Consider the following 19,226-nt stretch of genomic DNA (forward strand, 5'->3'; position numbering starts at 1 on the left):
AACTGGTCTTTCTCATAGGAAACTTCCTCATCAATGTCCACATCAACCCAACTCAAAATGTGAGATGGATCCGTCTTGTACTTTCATAGCATCGATACATGGAAAACATTATGGACTCTATCCATATGTGGTGGCAACATAAGTCTGTAGGCAACCTCTCCTACCCGATCCAAGATCTCAGAAGGCCCAATGAATCGTGGTGACAACTTGCCACTTTTCTCAAATCTCATCAACCCCTTCCGTGGAGAAACCATAAGAAAGACATGGTTTCCCACCTCAAAAGATAGCAGCCGTCTCTGTCTATCCGCATAACTCTTCTGTCGGCTCTAGGCTATAAGTAATCTCTGCTTGATCAACTTAATCTTCTCGGTAGTCTCAAGTACAATGTCGGGTCCTAAGACGGCCGTCTCGCCCACCTTAGTCCAACAAACAGGAGACCTACAAGGCCTACCATACAACGCCTCAAATGGAGCCATTTAAATGTTCACCTGATAACTGTTGGTGTAGGTAAACTCAATAAGTGGAAGGTACTCCTCTTAGTTATTTCCCAAATTATGTACACATGCTCAAAGCATATCCTCCAAAATCTGGATGCTACGCTCTGACTGGCCGTCCGTCTGTGGATGGAATGCTGTACAGAAATGCAACGGTAAGCCAAATGATGCGTGAAGTCCTTCCCAGAACTTCGAAGTGAACTTGGCATCCCTATCTAAAGTAATAGACATTGGAACTCCGTGCAACCTTACAATCTCTTTCACATATAGTATACCAAGTGCCTCTACTTCATCTGTTGCATTAATAGGCAAGAAGTGAGTCGTCTTGGTCAATCTATCAATGATGACCCATACGGCCTCATTCCCCCTCCGTGACCTAGGAAAACCTGTCACAAAATCCATGGCAAGATGCTCCCATTTCCACTGCACTACCGGCAATGGCTGTAATAACCTAGCTGGCCTCTGGTGCTCAGCCTTCACCTGCTGACAGGTGAGGCATCTAGCCACAAACTGTGTAACATCCTTCTTCATCCCACTCCACCAATACTGATGTCTCAGATTGTGATACATCTTGGTACCACCTGGATGAACTGTAAAGTAGGAACTGTGAAACTCCCGTAAGTCATCCTCATGACAAACTATGGGAACAACCAACAAACTTCTGAACTGTAGACCTCCATCTGCATGCAAGGTCTAATTTTTCACTGTCTCACTATTGGGGATCAAAGTGTGAATAGCATCCAAATCCGGATCTTGCCTCGATGACTCAATCACTCCTCCGGTAAAAGTGGGCTGAGCCACGAGACTAAACAAGAACGCTGAATTACTACCATCGTCATTATCAAAGCAATACAATCCTATCTCTCCTAAATCCTTAAGCATTTTCCATTTTCGAATGGCTAAACAGGCTAAAGTTCCATGAGACTTCTGGCTTAAGGCATCTACTACCACATTTACCTTGCCTGGATGATACTGCAAGTCAAAATTGTAGTCCTCCAGGAACTCAACCCATCGCCTCTGTTTGTTGTTCAAGTCCTTTTAGGGGAAAAGGTACTTAAGGCTCTTGTGATCTGAGAACACCTTGAATCTCTCACCAAACAAGTAATGTCTCCAACACTTCAAGGCAAACACGACCACTGCTAACTCCAAGGCATGAGTAGGGTAGTTATGCTTATGATTCTTCAGCTGTCGAGACCCATAAGTCACTACTCTACCATCCTGCATCAGTATACAACCTAAAACATCATGTAAAGCGTCATAATAGATCATATAAACCTAGTAACACTCGGGTATCACCAACACTGGAGCCGTAGTCAACCTTGTCTTCAACTCTTGAAAGGATGACTCATAGGCCTCATTCCATGCAAATTTGATCCCCTTCTGGGTTAATCTAGTCATAGGCATTGCCAAATGAGAAAAATCCTTCACAAATCTACGATAATAACCCGCTAGGCTAAAGAAACTTCAGATCTAAAAAACATTCTTAGGATGTTCCCAATTCAGAACTGCCTCTATCTTTGAAGGATCCACTAATACTCCACCTTTCGAGACAACATGTCCTAGAAACTTCACCTCTTGTAGCCGAAACTCACACTTCTTATACTTGGAGTACAAATGGTGCTCCCGTAAAATTTGTGATTCGAGAACACCTCGAATCTCTCACCATACAAGTAATTTCTCCAACACTTCAAGGCAAACACAACTGCTGCCAACTCTAAGTCATGAGTAGGGTAGTCCTACTCGTGAGTCTTCAGCTGTCGAGACCCATAAGTCACTACTCTACCATCCTACATTAGTATACAACCTAAATCATCATGTAAAGCGTCATAATAGATCACATAAACCTAGCAACGCTCAGGTATCACCAACACTGGAGCCGTAGTCAACCTTGTCTTTAACTCTTGAAATGATGACTCATAAGCCTCAGTCCATGCAAATTTGATCCCCTTCTGGGTTAATCTAGTCATAAGCGCTGCCAAACGGGAAAAATCCTTCACAAATCTGCGATAATAACCCGTTAGGCCAAAGAAACTCCGGATTTGAAAACATTCTTAGGATGCTCCCAATTCAGAACTACCTTTATCTTTGAAGGGTCCACTGATACTCCACCTTTTGAGATAACATGTCCCAGAAACTTCACCTCTTCTTGCCAAAACTCACACTTCTCATACTTGGCGTACAAATGGTGCTCCCGTAAAGTTTGTAATACCGTGCTCAAATGAATCTCGTGCTCCTCCCGAGATTGTGAATACACTAGGATGTCATCCATAAAAACTACCACAAACTAGTCCATGAAATTGTGGAAGACACGGTTTATTAGGTCCATGAATGCTACCGGTACATTAGTTAAACCGAAAGGCATAACAACGAACTCGTAATGTCCATACCGTGTACAGAAAGTTGTCTTTGGGATATCCTCATCCCTAACCCACAACTAATAATAGCCTAAACTTAACTCAATCTTCAAAGAACAGCTTGCTCCCCTCAACTGGTCAAACAAATCATCTATCCTTAACAAAGGATACTTGTTCTTTATGGTGGCATGATTCAACCTCTGGTAATCAATGCACAACCTTAAAGAACTATCTTTCTTCTTAGGAAATAAGACCGGTGTGCCCCACGGTGACACACTCGGTCGGATGAAACCTTTCATCCATAAATCATCAAGCTACCTTTTTAATTCTTCTAATTGTAACAGTGCCATAAAAATTCACGCGGTACCTGACATTAAATCAATGGAAAACTTTACTTCTTGATGTGGAGGTAACTCCGTCAAGTTCTCTGGAAAAATATCCAGAAAAACTTGCACAACAGCTGGATACTCAACATCATCATCGGCTAAAAGACTAGCCAAGAAGAACTTCTATCGATCCCGACCTCTAACACTGTAAAATGAAAGAATGAGAGAATCACTCCGATCTCCCACGAAACATAAACAATCCCCATCCGGGGTGTAAAAAGACACTTTACCCCTAAAGCAATCAATAATGGCTCTAAAGGATGACAACCAGTCTATCCCAAGAATGACGTCAAACCCTGTCATCTCGAGAAGGATGAGATCGAACTCAAGTACCCGTCCTGCAATCATTATAGAACAACCGCGACAAACTCTACTAAGAGAAACTGAACCCCTAACAGGCATGTCAAGACAAAGCAGTTTGTCTAACTGATTGACCTCCAACCCCAATGCCCGTGCAAATGATGAAGCAATGAAGGAATACAAAGCACCAAAATTAAACAACACCTAGCCCAAAAATGGGACACAAGGAACATACCCTTGATAACTGATGGATTGGATGATGGCTCAGCTGGAGTGACTGCATACACACGACCCTAGGTCCTCTGCCCCTAAGAACCACCAGCCTGATAACCAAACTGCTAAGTAGGTGCACTAGAAGGGGCTCTCCTGGATTGGTCGAGAACTCTGAGCTATCATAGCTGGTTGAGATGGCTGAGGTGGTGGTGGTGGTCAAAATCCTGACTGAACTGTAATGAATTGCGTCTGCCTCTACTGTGAACCTTCACCCCTGCCTAAACCACTTCCCCATTGTGGACAATCTCTCACCATAAGGCCATGCCGGCGACACCCAAAACATCCTCCCGACGCCAATTGAATCTATGGACACTATGACTTATAATGCCCGGGCTGCCTGCACTTAAAACACACATCTGGTCTGGAAGACCCCATAGACACTGAAGTTGTAGGTGCAGACTTAGCTGGCTGCTGTCCCCGAAACCCTAAAGGCTCATTCCTCTATAGCACCCATGCTCCTGCCATGCTTACAAGACTCCCCAACAGCTTGTCTTTCCTTGCTATCTGCCTCAACAACTAGGACCTTCCTCACTGCCTTTGCATACTCTGTCAACTCTACGGCGGCCACAATTGGCCTAATAGTGAAATAAAGGCCATTAAGAAGCTTTAACATCTTCTCCACCTCATCAATAGCAATTTCTGGTGCAAACCTCGAAAGGGATGTGAAGTTATTCTCATACTCTATAACTGTCATATTCCCTTACTTGAAGTCTGCAAACTCCTTCTTCAATTCTCTTCTTTTTGGTGCCGAAAAATACTTTTCATAATAAAGTTTCTTAAATGCATCATATGTCATAGTGTTCACATTATGAGTGTGATAGATGATCTTCCACCAAATCTCTGAATCCCTTGTGAAATTGTAAGTTGCCAACACAATCTTCAGTCTATCTGACTACAAATCCATAGCATTAAGGTGCTTCTCCACCCTATCCATGAAACTATCCACAACAAGTGGATCTGGACCACCTTTGAACAAAGTCGGCATTAACTTCACAAATCTGGCAATATGGTCAAGAGTCTTCTCAGACTCACTCTTCTCTGGAGGTGGTGCTAGTTGTGGCACAACCTATAACGAAAATGCCACTATGGCCCGAAGTACCTCCAAAAAGACCGCATGTAGGGCCTGCCTAACCTGGTCCTCGCCTACTTGAGTAAGCGGCTCAACAGTCCTCCTCAGTTGTCCCCCTCTTGGTAGGACCAAATCACGCAACAAAATAATCTCTTTAACCTTCTCCTGATCCTTCTCCATGGGATTGGAACTAGAATTCTCCCCTAAATCCCTTCTTGGTGGCATGACACCATAAAAAAAAGGAAACGAGTCAAGATGATGACATTAAAATACGTCTAAGAACGGAGTCAACAGAATGACTTATACAAAATGGAAACACTTAAACACCTTCCATACTCCCAGAATACCCAACTAATGATGAACATGATCATGCTAATAGTATACATTAACTTTAAACACTTAGCACGTAATCACATAAACAAGTAAGTAATTAAGAAGTTAGACATGCTTTTTAAACAATTAAACACCTTAACACATAAGCATATAAATGTACAATTCAACTGCCCATGTAATCCTAGGTAGGCCTCTACCCGTCATCCTAATGGTATTTGAACCATTGCTCTGCTAACAAATTTATAACAACCCAAAAAGATACAAGTTGACCGGTACTAAAATTCGGTTGACGGACATGACTTCTGCAAAAAAAAAGTCGTGCTACTAAAACCTGCTGCAAAAATATAAGAATACAATGGCCTCACTTAGACCTTAAAATTGATCTACACTATCCCAAAGCACTACAATATAACACAATCCAACATTCCATTTATCCATTCATTATACCTCAACATAATTCATTTCATGGTGCAACTACCACATACCATTTAATCCGAATGCATCATAATTACAGTCCCAAAAATATGGTTAAAAGTTGACGAGGCCGCTTGATATACGCCAAAATAACGTAGTGAATGTGCGGTTCAAGAAAAGCCTTTTGGGTCAAGTTTAAATTTATAAAAACCACTACCAACACTACTACTAACGTAGCAAGAGTGAGTAGGGATCCTCCCAACGGATTATACGTGTTGGAATTTAACTTTAACTCTAGCGTATCACAAGATTGCAAAAGATAGAGATTGGTTGATTACTCTAGAAAGCAATTAATTAAAATGAAAGTTAAATAAAACTAATTAGAGATAGGGATTTAAGAGATATGAAGAGATGACTTAGGGTGTTGGAATCACCACTAAGCTCTTGTAATTAACCACTTGCTTTCCACTAATGGGGAATACATTGTTGTGAACAAAATACGACTACCAATTGCAATATTAAGCATGGACCATCTAATTTATGTATGAATTGTCTACCTAAACTAAGTGTAGCACAACCCATCAATTTTAAGCATGACCCATCTAAGTAGCAACAATTGTAGCACACATCAATCTAGAGAATCATGGAATTTGCAATAATAAGCCATGGAATATCTAAGCAAGCATAGATTGTCTACCTACCTACAAGCATGAATTAAATTGTAGAACAACCCATCAAGCAGAAATATAAACCATCAAATTAATTGACAAACCCATTCAATGAAAACCCATGTCTAGCCATCACTAGATTCTCAATCAACCACACATAGACATGCAATTAATATAGAAAAACTAGTGTAGAGATCAATTCCCAAATAATCACACATAAGACAACATGTAATCAAATAGAGAATCAATAGAAAGAATTAATCCACATGAATCATGTGAGACATAATTCCCAATTTGATTACACATAAACATGTAAATAAACTAGAGAATTAATAGTAAGAAGTAAACCATAGAAATCATAGAAATAGACCAAAATTCATGAAATTCACAAAGCTAGAACACTAATCACAACAATATATATATATAAATCCCCAAAAATAGAAACACAAGGGTTTAGATTACACAAGACTTAGGGCTCATCGAAGCCCTAAGTGTAGATCTAGCCAATTATGGAGGAAGTGGATGTGGTCATGAAATCAAGCTCCAAATATGGCTCCATCTTCTTCTTCCTCTTCTTTTTCTTCTTCTTTGAAGCTTTAGAGATGGAGAGAGAGTGTGTCTAGAGATGGGTCTTGAGATGTGCCTCCACTTCCCTTTTTTCTTCTAACCCTAATCTCTAACTTTGCTAGAGAGATAAAGTAAAATTGCAATGTAGAAATAAAATTGATCAAAAGCTTATTTACAAATGGGTCTCTTCCCTTTATATAGAAGGTCCTTTTCTTAGTCACTAAGTCAGGAGTATAGCCCCAAAAATATCTAATCCCGTACTATGTGATAGGTGGACTTTTGGGTGCGCACGGAATAAAATAGCTTACTGCCAGCAATGTTCGATCAATTAGAGAAAAAGTTGGATCGATCAGAGAAAAAGTTGGATCGATCAGAGAAAAAATTGGATCGATCAGAGAAGTTGGATCGATCAAAGAAAAAGTTGGATCGATCCAACTTGGCAATTTTTCAGCATTGGCCTCCTTTTGCTCCAAATCAGCCTCTTTTTGCTCCGGACCATCACTAAGACTTAGTTTGACTCCAAAAAGGCCTTAAGAATCAATTTTTAGTCCATTTTAACATTATTGACCTGAAATAGATAAAAACACAAATAAGTACTAAAACGGGTAAATAAGATAGATAAATGTCCTACAACACTCAAGCTTAAGGGGTTTAAAAGTGTACTTTTCAGCGCTCATCACACCCCCAAACTTAAATATTGCTAGTCCCTAGCAATGAACTACAAAGTAAAGAAATGAAATGAACAACTAAACAACTACAAACTAGAAAGCAATAAACGGATAACACCACTTTCGTAGGGAACACGATTACATTTAGCATATGTAACAAGCCTTTTAAACCCCTAGGTTACCCCTAATGGACGAGTGAAGTCTCGTGAGGGTTTCCAGAAATGATACCCACAAACATTAAGCTGATTCTTTCGAAAGAGGCACTAATTTTGCAAACAAGCATTGGGAGAAAACTACCTCAAGTATGCAATTTTTCAAACATTTCCAAACAATCTCCCAAAATCTCAACATCAAGCAAGCAAATATGGTCCTCCACACATCAAGAAAATGATCATGCAAATCAAAACAACTCTCGAATTCTTTTGAGTGGACCGGCATCAAATATGTTCCTATCTTAGCCAACTAAAGAATTAATCACATCATTACCCTCAAACTAGCACATAAATCTAATACCGATCATCAAGACAAAAAGTGGACCTTTTATTAAAACTTTATTGTTCTAGGTGCGCTTATTCTTTTCACTCAAATTTTTTATTTATTATTTTTTTTTTATAGGATTAAAGATGGAAGCATGGTGCAATGTGTTGATCTATCGAGCTTTCTAGCGATTCATAAGATCAAGCGTTAGGTCAATGACTCCCAAACCAGACGGCTTTAGGGCATTAGGTGTTCAAACACCCCTATGAACTTACAAGCTCAAATCAACTAGGCTACAAATCAAGATAACCTCCATCTAATCATTTTCCACTTCTCACCTTTTGGGAGAAGTCCTCACTTTTTTTATTGCTTTTTGCAACTTCTTTTGTCTTTTTTTTTTTTTTTTTGAATTCAATTATTAACCTAGAGTTTGGCCCTCCACCTTTCGGCGCGAGAAGTTCAGTGCTTGATGAGGCTAGAATCCTGGCTACTTAGTAAAAAGGGGTTGTTATCCACCTTTATCAAGAATGAAAGCTTTCAATGCACTACTAGTCCAATTGGGATATAACTAATTCAATAATTAGCAAAGCATGTGCCCCACAAATGAATGCTAGTGTGCACCTGTGCTAGTGTAGAATCCTAGAGTGAATCTCAAAACAATCACAAAATCAAGATGATGTGGACCACAAGTGCAAGCAAGATATCAATCTTTCAAAAAATTTACCCCTAAATGGCATCCACAAGGCATACAAGGAGTATTGGACTCTCAAGTCAAGCAATTTTTAAATTTTAAGCAATATAATCCTCAAAAGATCAAAATTGTAGCTAACATGGATCTCTAATCTCAATCATGTATTTAACGTTCAACTTTAAGTAGAATGCAACAAAGACACCTTACCCCCAAACTTAAACCACACATTGTCCTCAATGTGCAATGAGAACAATGAAAAGATGGAAAGAGTATACCGTAGTGGCAAAGATATGAAGCCCGGTAGTGATTCAATTCGAAAGACGTCTCCCCTAAACTTGGAATCAACAACCTACTTGAATAACCACACTAGCAACTCACATTAAATATCAAATGGGATAAGAATAATCAAGCATTCTAAGGCAATATAGCACAAGATGAAAGAGAGATATGAGATCAAGCCCAATATAAATCATAAGGTATACATGACTACTCATAAGGGCACAATGGTGAATCTTTTTATATTTTTCTTTTTATGAAAGCAAGTATATACAAAATGCAAGAAAAACAAATAATAAAATGCATAAACAAAATGCAAAAGTAAAAATAAAGAAAACACAATGCAATGAAAGAATATATAAAATGCAAGAAATGAAAAACAATATGTACAATGCAATAAATGAAAAAGAACATGTACAATGCAAGTATATACAAAATTTTCTTACTTTTTGTTTTTCATTTATTTTTTTTTTTATGACATAATAAGTATGTACACACAAAAAAAAAATAAAACAAATAAACATATAAGGAATGAAAATGTAAGGAAATAAGAGATGCAAAAAAAATTTATTAAATTTTATATATATATTTAAAGTATGTACAATGAAACAAAATAGAAGAAAAATAAAGAAATAAAAATGCAAACGAACATGAACTATAAAAGAGATAAAAGACACAATGTGTCATGTGGGTGCTAAGTTTAACGTCTCTAGTAAGACGGAATGCTACATTGAAAAACCATTTTTTTTTAGTCAAAACAAATATATACACAGATAAAAATAAAAAGGTAAGAAATAAAAATGCAAGAAAATAAAGAATGCAAAGAAATAAATTTTCTTATTTTTTATTTTTCGAAATTAAAAATTAAAGTAAAACAAAATATTTTTGGATTTTTTTTTTTTTTGTAAATAAAATAAAATAAAATAACTAGAATAAACTAAATAAAATAAAAGAAATATTTTTGGGATTTTTGAAATATAAACAAAAATAAAAATAAAAGTAAAAGTAAAAATAAATTTTCAAAACCTATAGACATGTTTGATCGATCTGACAAAATACTCGATTGATCTAACAGAGAGGTGAAATATGCAGGTTTTTGGGTTTAGAAATTTTTCTAAGTATTGGAACTCAAGATCGATCCAATAATGAAGTTGGATCGATCGAAGAACTTTAGATCGATCTAGGAATTTTTTTAATCGATCTGACAGTGAGCTGAAAATATGCAGGTTGATGCAGTCTCAAAATTTTCTAAGTGTTGAAAATACAGATCGATCGAAATTGATGTTTGGATCGATCGAAGGTCTTCTGATCGATCTAACTGAGAATTGATATCTGAAGATTTTCTTGGATCGATGAGACAGAGAGTGATTTGGATGCAAGTTTATTGCAGGAATGAAGTTCGATCGATCGAACTCTCATTTGAGATCAATCAAACTTATGCAAAATGCTCAATTTCAACATGAAAGCTCATGCAATCCTAAATCAAAGTTCCTATCAATGTATATGAACCCAAAACAAATATCTAAGCTTCATAAGAAATGAAAAACAAAAAGAAATGAGGGAGGAATAGAGTTGTGAAACTCTACGAATACAAGTGTTTAACATCTCTAGCAAGACGTTGGGCCAACTCACTAATCAAAAGAATCAAAAACCGGATATGAAACATTCTTATTGACTCTCTTTTCACTTTTCTCATTTAATGTCCCACTTACAACAATGAAATCATCCTCCAAAAGAATGACTTGAAAAGAAATGAAAGAGATGATATTGCTCCTTTCATCCACGGTCTTGAAAACAAAATCAATCATGGTTAGCCTTGCCTCATTTTTGTGCTCTTGAAGTGTATTCAAATAATCACTTCCTATGTGAATTGGCAAGTCAATGTCTTTCAAAGACTCATTTAGAATATCAAGGAACACCTTCTCTTCATCCTTTTTCTCCTCCTTAAAAATCACCATCTCCTCACCTTCCAAGTTAGCTAAGGGGTCCATTAAAGAGTTCACTTCATTTTTGGAGCTTTCAAAGTCAAATCCACAATTTTTATACATTTCAAAAAGACATGTCTCAAGAAGGTCATTGGAGATAATAGAAGGAAGGCCCTCTTTAACAAGTTCCTCCTCCTTCTCTCCTACCTCTATTGTGGTCAACATCTCCTCACTCTCTAGAGTAGCAAGATCATAGATAAAATCATAATCAAAACAAGGAAAGTCCTCATTAATCATGTTATGCTCTATTGGATTAGTCACTAACTCACTTTCCACTTCCTCCTCTATACAAGATAGAGTGCTAGGCATTAGCTCACTTGTCTCATCCTCTACACTCTCATCATCCTCATTTATATACATTGAAGTTCTTGCCATTTTTTCATTTGCCTCTTCCTCATCCTCTTGACGAGAAAGAGTACTTGCAATTTGCTCAACTTGAGCTTCAAGATTGGTTAAAGTTTGAGAATGAGAATTAATAAATGGAGTTTGTGAAATATGCACATCAAGTAAAGCTAATACTTTTTCTTCAAATCCGGGTGAATACCTAGAAGGTGGTGGAGTTGGTTCATCATAAAATGGTAGGGGAGGGCAATAGTAATAAAAAGGATTAAATGAATGATCAAGTCCATAATAAGATGATGCATGAAATGAAGTGGACTCAATCTCATAAGGATTAAAATATGATGGAGGAGCATAAGGTGAAGGGATGTAATTTCCCCCCAAACCTGAATCAAACAATTCCTCCATTCACAATTAAAACCCAAAAGCAACAAATAATGGCCTCAACAAGGGCCTATGCTGGGACAAAGATAAAGCAATATAATGAGCCCCAACAAGGGCTATCATAAGCATTCAAAGAAGTGCACAATTAAAATACAAGATTTTCAAGAATTGCTCACAACGGTCCTTAAGCAACTTCAAATTTTAATATTAGCTTTAAGCTCCAATTATTGCTTCAAGTTCCAAAGTTTGCCTTCCTTGTAGTCAAGTACCTAATTGAACAAATAATAATGAGAATAAGAGAAAAGAATATACAATGAAAAACAAAATAAAAATAGAAGCAATCAAATGAACACTATTATCTAGTTTAATTCCAACAAAACCGTTAATCCCTGGCAACGGCGCTAAAATTTGACGAGGCCACTTGATATACGCCAAAATAATGTAGTGAATGTGCGGTTCAAGAAAAGCCTTTTGGGTCAAGTTTAAATTTATAAAACCCACTACCAACACTACTACTAACGTAACAAGAGTGAGTAAGGATTGTCCCAAGGGATTATACGTGTTGGAATTTAACTTCAACTCTAGCGTATCACAAGATTGCAAAAGATAGAGATTGGTTGATTACTCTATAAAAAAATTAATTAAAATGAAAGTTAAACAAAACTAATTAGAGATAGGGATTTAAGAGATATGAAGATAGGACTTAGGGTATTTGAATCACCACTAAGCTCGTGTAATTAATCACTTGCTTTCCATTAATGGGAAATACATTGTTATGAACAAAATGCGACTACCAATTGCAATATTAAGCATGGACCATCTAATTTATGTATGAATTGTCTACCTAAACTAAGTATAGCACAACCCATCAATTTTAAGCATGACCCATCTAAGTAGCAACAATTGTAGCACACATCAATCTAGAGAATCATGGAATTTGCAATAATAAGCCATGGAATATCTAAGCAAGCATAGATTGTCTACCTACCTACAAGCATGAATTAAATTGTAGAACAACCCATCAAGAATAAGTATAAACCATCAAATTAATTGACAAACCCATTCAATGAAAACCAATGTCTAGCCATCACTAGATTCTCAATCAAGCACACATAGACATTCAATTAATATAGAAAAACTAGTGTAGAGACCAATTCCCAAATAATCACACATAAGACAACATGTAATCAAATAGAGAATCAATAGAAAGAATTAATCCACATGAATCATGTGAGACATAATTCCTAATTTAATCACACATAGACATGTAAATAAACTAGAGAATTAATTGACAAACCCATTCAATGAAAACTTATGTTTAACCATCACTAGATTCTCAATCAAGCACACATAGACATGCAATTAATATAGAAAAACTAGTGTAGAGATCAATTCCCAAATAATCACACATAAGACAACATGTAATCAAATAGAGAATCAATAGAAAGAATTAATCCACATGAATCATGTGAGACATAATTCCTAATTTAATCACACATAAACATGTAAATAAACTAGAGAATTAATAGGAAGAAGTAAACCATAGAAATCATAGAAATAGACCAAGATTCATGAAATTCACAAGGCTAGAACACTAATCACAACAATATATAAATAAATCCCCAAAAATAGAAACACAAGGATTTAGATTACACAAGACTCAGGGCTCATCCAAGCCCTAAGTGTAAATCTAGCCAATCATGGAGGAGGTCGATGTGGTCATGAAATCAAGCTCCAAATATGGCTCCATCTTCTTCTTCCTCTTCTTCTTCTTCTTCTTTGAAGCTCTAGAGATGGAGAGAGAGTGGGTCTAGAGATGGGTCTTAAGATGTGCCTCCACTTCCTTCTTTTCGTCTAACCCTAATCTCTAACTTTGCAAGAGAGATAAAGTAAAATTACAATGTATAAATAAAATTGATCAAAAGCTTATTTACAAATGGGTCTCTTCCCTTTATATAGAAGGTCATTTTCTTAGTCACTAAGTTAGGAATATAGCCCATAAAATATGTAATCCCATACTATGTGATAGGTGGACTTTTAGGCGCACACGGAATAAGACAGCTCGCTGCTAGCAATGTTCGATAGGTTAGAGAAAAAGTTGGATCGATCAGAGAAAAAGTTGGATCGATCAGAGAAGTTGGATCAATCAGAGAAAAAGTTGGATCGATCAGAGAAGTTGGATAGATTAGAGAAAAAGTTGGATCGATCCAACTTGGTAGTTTTTCAGCATTGGCCTCCTTTTGCTCTAAATCAGCCTCTTTTTGCTCCGGATCATCACTAAGACTTAGTTTGACTCTAAAAAGGCCTTAAGAATCCATTTTTAGCCCATTTTAACATTATTGACCTGAAATAGACAAAAACACAAATAAGTACTAAAACGGGTAAATAAGATAGATAAAGGTCCTATAACACTCAAGCTTAAGGGGTTTAAAAATGTACTTTTCAGCGCTCGTTAAGAGTCCTAACATAATCTGGGACATTTTACAAGAGTTACTACATGTTCATCATTATAATTACAAGGTTTACAAAACACAAAGTTATACATATCATAATTTAATCTTTACAACATTAAACTTTGGTTGCAAAAACTAACAAAACGGTCTTGTAATCCAAACTAAGCTTGTGGTGGAACGTCGTCCACCACTTCCATTCCGTGTCTTGAAAAGGATAAAAATAAAGGGTAAGCACAAGGCTCAATAAAAGTCGCTTAAGGCGTCAGTTTTGGACCCCCTTGAGCCATATAACACATAAAGGGAATAAAGAAACTGGGAACATGCATTGGAAGTCCATATAATGATATTTGCATTACAAAGAAACATTTACATCATCAACACAACACATTTCAAAAATATGCCACATATAATATGAAATGCGATGCACCCTTTCCCGTGCTTGGTTTCTACCGACCCAACTTCCCATTTTCGAAAACCACTAACTGACTTTACCAAGGCGAGATTGATAACTTTCCACAGTTCTAAATCCGACAACCGTTTCAGGCCAAGTATCAACTTTTTCATGCCCTACACCAGGCAACGCTTCCTCTAAGTCAAGCTAGCCCCGGACTCCCGAAATCCAGTTCATTTTTTTAAAAAAATATCCCATTTCCATTAAACCTTTCCTTTATAAAAACTTCCTTTCTCAAAACCCTTTTTAAATTCTCTTTTTCAAGTCATGTCATGCAATACAATGCACCATGTTACAACCCCTTAACAACAACTCATCAAAGCAATAATAATGTCCACATAGCATTCATAATTTAAAGAATTTAAACAAAGCATAGTATAGCAATTAATCGAGATCATGATATACATTGAAAATTTAAAAATACAAAAACATTCTTCACGTCATTATTTCAAACAAGAATTTTTCATAGCCATGCTCAACACATAATTATATGCACAATGTCATGCCATCAATGAAACATTAACACTACTTCTTATATAACAAAATTAAATAGACCTATGACACAAAAGTTAAAACAATTCGTGCTTTAACAAATAAAGACATTCATAAAACAACAGTTTTCATGTCAAGGATTATAATTCTCAAAATATAACAAAAAGAAATAGAAATCCGCTCAAATAAAAGGCAAAACTTAATGCATTAGAAAGATCCCTAACTCACAAGAAGACCAAGAACACAAGAAGCCCAAGAACAGAACCAAGAACCCCAAAATTCAAAATCCAAAGTGGCTCCAAATAGTGTTTTCTTCCTATCAAAATGAAGCCCTTAATGTGCTCATCAACTTTACCTTCTATGGCAAGATCAAAATCTCGAAAGTGTAGAAGAAATCTAAGCTTAAATGATGGAAAAAGAAAAAGAAAATGGAAGTTGTTGAGAAGAGAGAGAACTGATGAGATGAGAAAAAAAAGTATGAGGTCAGTTTATTACCTTGTGGTCATAAAATTGATAAGGTGTAGTGGCGGTTCCCATGGCAACAAAATATCTCACCTTGTTAACATTAACATATCTATGCACATACACTAACCAAGTTACAATCACCAAATAAACATGTACCCATATAAATGTACATAAAATAATAGTGCATGAAATGCAATGAACCCAAAACACAATCCCCGTACACAACAACCCTGGTAGCGGGTCCCACCTGGGACCTCCTGGCCTAAAAAATGAAAAAATGCCAAAATGACAATCAATGCATTTCCAAATGTCTTGAACTCGAGGAAATGCCCCAACGAACTCTCAAACACACCCGGCACACCCCAAGGTGTCCGGTATGCAAAACGAGATAAGACGAAAATAACCCCGAAAAATTAAAAATTGTAAAAATCGGAAACATTACATTCTCCCAAACTTTAAAAGATTTCATCCCTGAAATCAAGCCATACCTGGGGAAGAAAACAACGCTAGATACTTAGAGCGAACCTCCTATTTGAGCTCCCAAGTAGCCTCCTCAACTCCGTAATGCCTCCGTAGAACCTTTACCAACGGTATCGTCTTGTTCCTCAACACCTTCTGTCGTGTATCAATGACCAAAACTTGGAAACATCTTCACCAATGTCCACATCAACCCAACTCAAAATTTGATATGGATCCAGCTTGTACTTTCGTAACATCTATACATGGAAAACGTATAGACTCTATCCATCTATGGAGGCAACGTAAGTTTGTAGGCAACGTCTTCTATACGGTCCAAGATCTCAAAAGGCCTAATAAATCATGGTGATAACTTGTTACTTTTCCTGAATCTCATCAACCCCTTCCGTGGAGAAACCCAAAGAAAGACATGGTCTCCTACCTCAAAAGATAACGACCATCTCCGTCTATCCGTATAGATTTTCTATCGGCTCTGAGCTGTAAGCAATCTCTGTCTGATTAACTTAATATTCTCGGTAGTCTCGAGTACAATGTCGGGTCCTAAGGTAACTATCTCGCCTACGTCAATCCAACAAATAGGAGACCTACAAGGCCTACTATACAACGCCTCCAATGGAGCCATCTGACTGCTCTCCTGATAACTGTTGTTGTACATAAACTCAATAAGTGGAAGGTGATCCTCCTAGCTACCTCCCAAATCAAGTACACATACCCGAAGCATATCCTCCAAAATCTGGATGGTACACTTCGACTAGCCGTCCGTCTCTGGATGGAATGCCGTACTGAAATGTAACGATGAGCCAAATGTTGCGTGAAGTCCTTCCAGAACTTCAAAGTGAACTTGGCATCCCTATCTGAAACAATAGACACTAGAACAATGGTGAGCCAAACGCTACTGGTAATGGCTGTAATAACCCAACTGGCCTCTGGTGCTTGGCCTTCACTTGTTGATAGGTGAGGCATCTAGCCATAAACTGTGCAATATCCTTCTTCATCCCACTCCACCAATACTGATGTCTCAGATTGTGATACATCTTTATACCACTTAGATGAACTGCAAAGCGAGAAGTGTGAAACTCCCATAAGACGTCCTCACGACAAACTGTGGGAACAACAAACAAACCCCTAAACTGTAGACCTCCATCTGCATGTAAGGTCCAATCTTTCACTATCTCACCATTAGTGATCAAAGTGTGAACGGCATCTAAATCCGGATCGTGTCTCTGTGCTTCAATCACTCGTCTGACAAGAGTGGGCTAAACCACAAGACTAAACAAAAAGGCTGACTCACTGCCATCGTCATCATCAAAGCAATATAATCCCATCTCTGCTAAATCCTCAAGCATCTTCTATTTTTGAATGGCTTAACTGGCCAAAGTCCCTCGAGATTTCCGGCTTAAGGCATCAGCTACCACATTTTCCTTGCCCAGATGATACTACAAGCCAAAATTGCCTTCCTCTAGGAACTCAACCCATTGCCTCTATCTGTCATTCAAGTCCTTTTGGAAGAAAAGGTACTTGAGGCTCTTATAATCTGAGAACACCTCAAATCTCTCACCATGTGACGACCCCGGTTTTTAGACCAGCATGTCCTGTGATGAACTGAAGATTGACCCGATAACAGATCTGATATGCGAAAGCGAAAACAGAAAACAAGACTCTAAGAAGTCAAAGTGACCTTTTATGAGGTCGTGGAACTCAATGAGAACTGATGCGGAAGCAAAAGATCGAAAATATGACAATTAAGCCCCCAGGGGCAAAATAGTCATTTTGCATAGAAATGACGTCACTAAAATGTAAATTGTTCTCGAGACACATCCATGACTTCCCGTGAAGTCACGGAACTTAAAAGAAAGTAGCGGAAGCGAATTACAAGAAAACCGGACAAAAATAGCCCCAAGGGCAAAATGGTTATTTCTGAAAAAATATAAAATTGGGTGCTACCGAGCACACCGCTGGGAAGATAGTGAAAAAATAATCGAGATGGACTTAAGAATCGCATGATTTGGAGTCCGGACGAAGGAGAAACGGCAAAACAAAGAAAAACGAGCAATAAAGCTAAAAGGGTAAACTGGTAAATATCCAGAAATATTCGGGTGTAACCGAGCACACCGTTGGATAGACAATGAAAAATTAATCAATTTTAAAAAAATATTCACTTGATTTGGAGTCTGGATGAGGGAGAAAGGTCAAAAACAAAATCGACGTCGCGGCGGCCCGACGAAAGCCGTGACAGCTACAGTGTCGTCAACCCACTACTACTGCAACTAAGAGTAAAAACGGGTATCTAAACGGACTTTTTTGGAAAAACTCAAAGAAGAAACCCTCCCTAAAATCAAGTTTTGCACCCGACATAGGGATGGAAACCAAAAAAATGCACTGTGAAATGCCCAAAATACCCTCAAGAAAATCAGGTCTAGAAGTTGAAAATCGTTTCAAGCTACTGCCCAAAGAAAGGAAATGGGGCTTCGGAAGGTTTTTAAATTGCCTAAATTGAAAATACAATCTTAAAATACACCCACAAGACCCCCGGAAGTTTCGGATCGGTCATCACACTTTTCAAAAAAAAGTCGATGAATAGTACCAAGTACATTTGCACTAAAATCGGCAAAAACCTGGCAGCAATGATTTTTCGGAAAAAAATAGATTTTTGACGGTCAAGATGGCATTTTCTGGAAAAACACAAAGAAGAAACACCCCTCAAAATTGAGCTTTCTACGTGACTCAAGGGGAAAATGAAAAAAATGCATTGTGAAATACCCAAAATGCCCCTGGAACAGAATAGGGTAAAACTCCCTAAAAATGCTACTCAGAGTTTTTGTTTCATCAAGGATGGTGTTGTTTGCCAAAGTGAGCATGCAAGTATATGTAATGTGATAAAATAGATGTGTTGCAATGGCCTATGACCTCATGGCATGTCATATGCAAAATAGAACCCTTCAATCCATTAAATCACATATCTTCCATAGGCAATAATGAAGTTTAAAATTAGCATACATTTCACATAAGTGTCTTTGGCCCTTGGCTTCATTACAAACACATTCTAAGAGTATCAAAAGGTGCACTTAAGTGCACATTACATGACTTGAACAATAAATACAAGTTTTTGACATAGTAAGCAAAATGGAACAAGATATGCTAACATGTGCATATTTTAACATAGCAAAAAATTCTCCAAGTAGTCTAGCAAGTCTAAGATTGTTGTGTATC

This window comes from Cornus florida, unplaced genomic scaffold, assembly GCF_030987335.1.
Source record: "Cornus florida cultivar Cherokee Brave unplaced genomic scaffold, ASM3098733v1 CherokeeBrave_3.0.0_Hap2_Chr10, whole genome shotgun sequence".
Lineage (NCBI taxonomy): Eukaryota > Viridiplantae > Streptophyta > Magnoliopsida > Cornales > Cornaceae > Cornus > Cornus florida.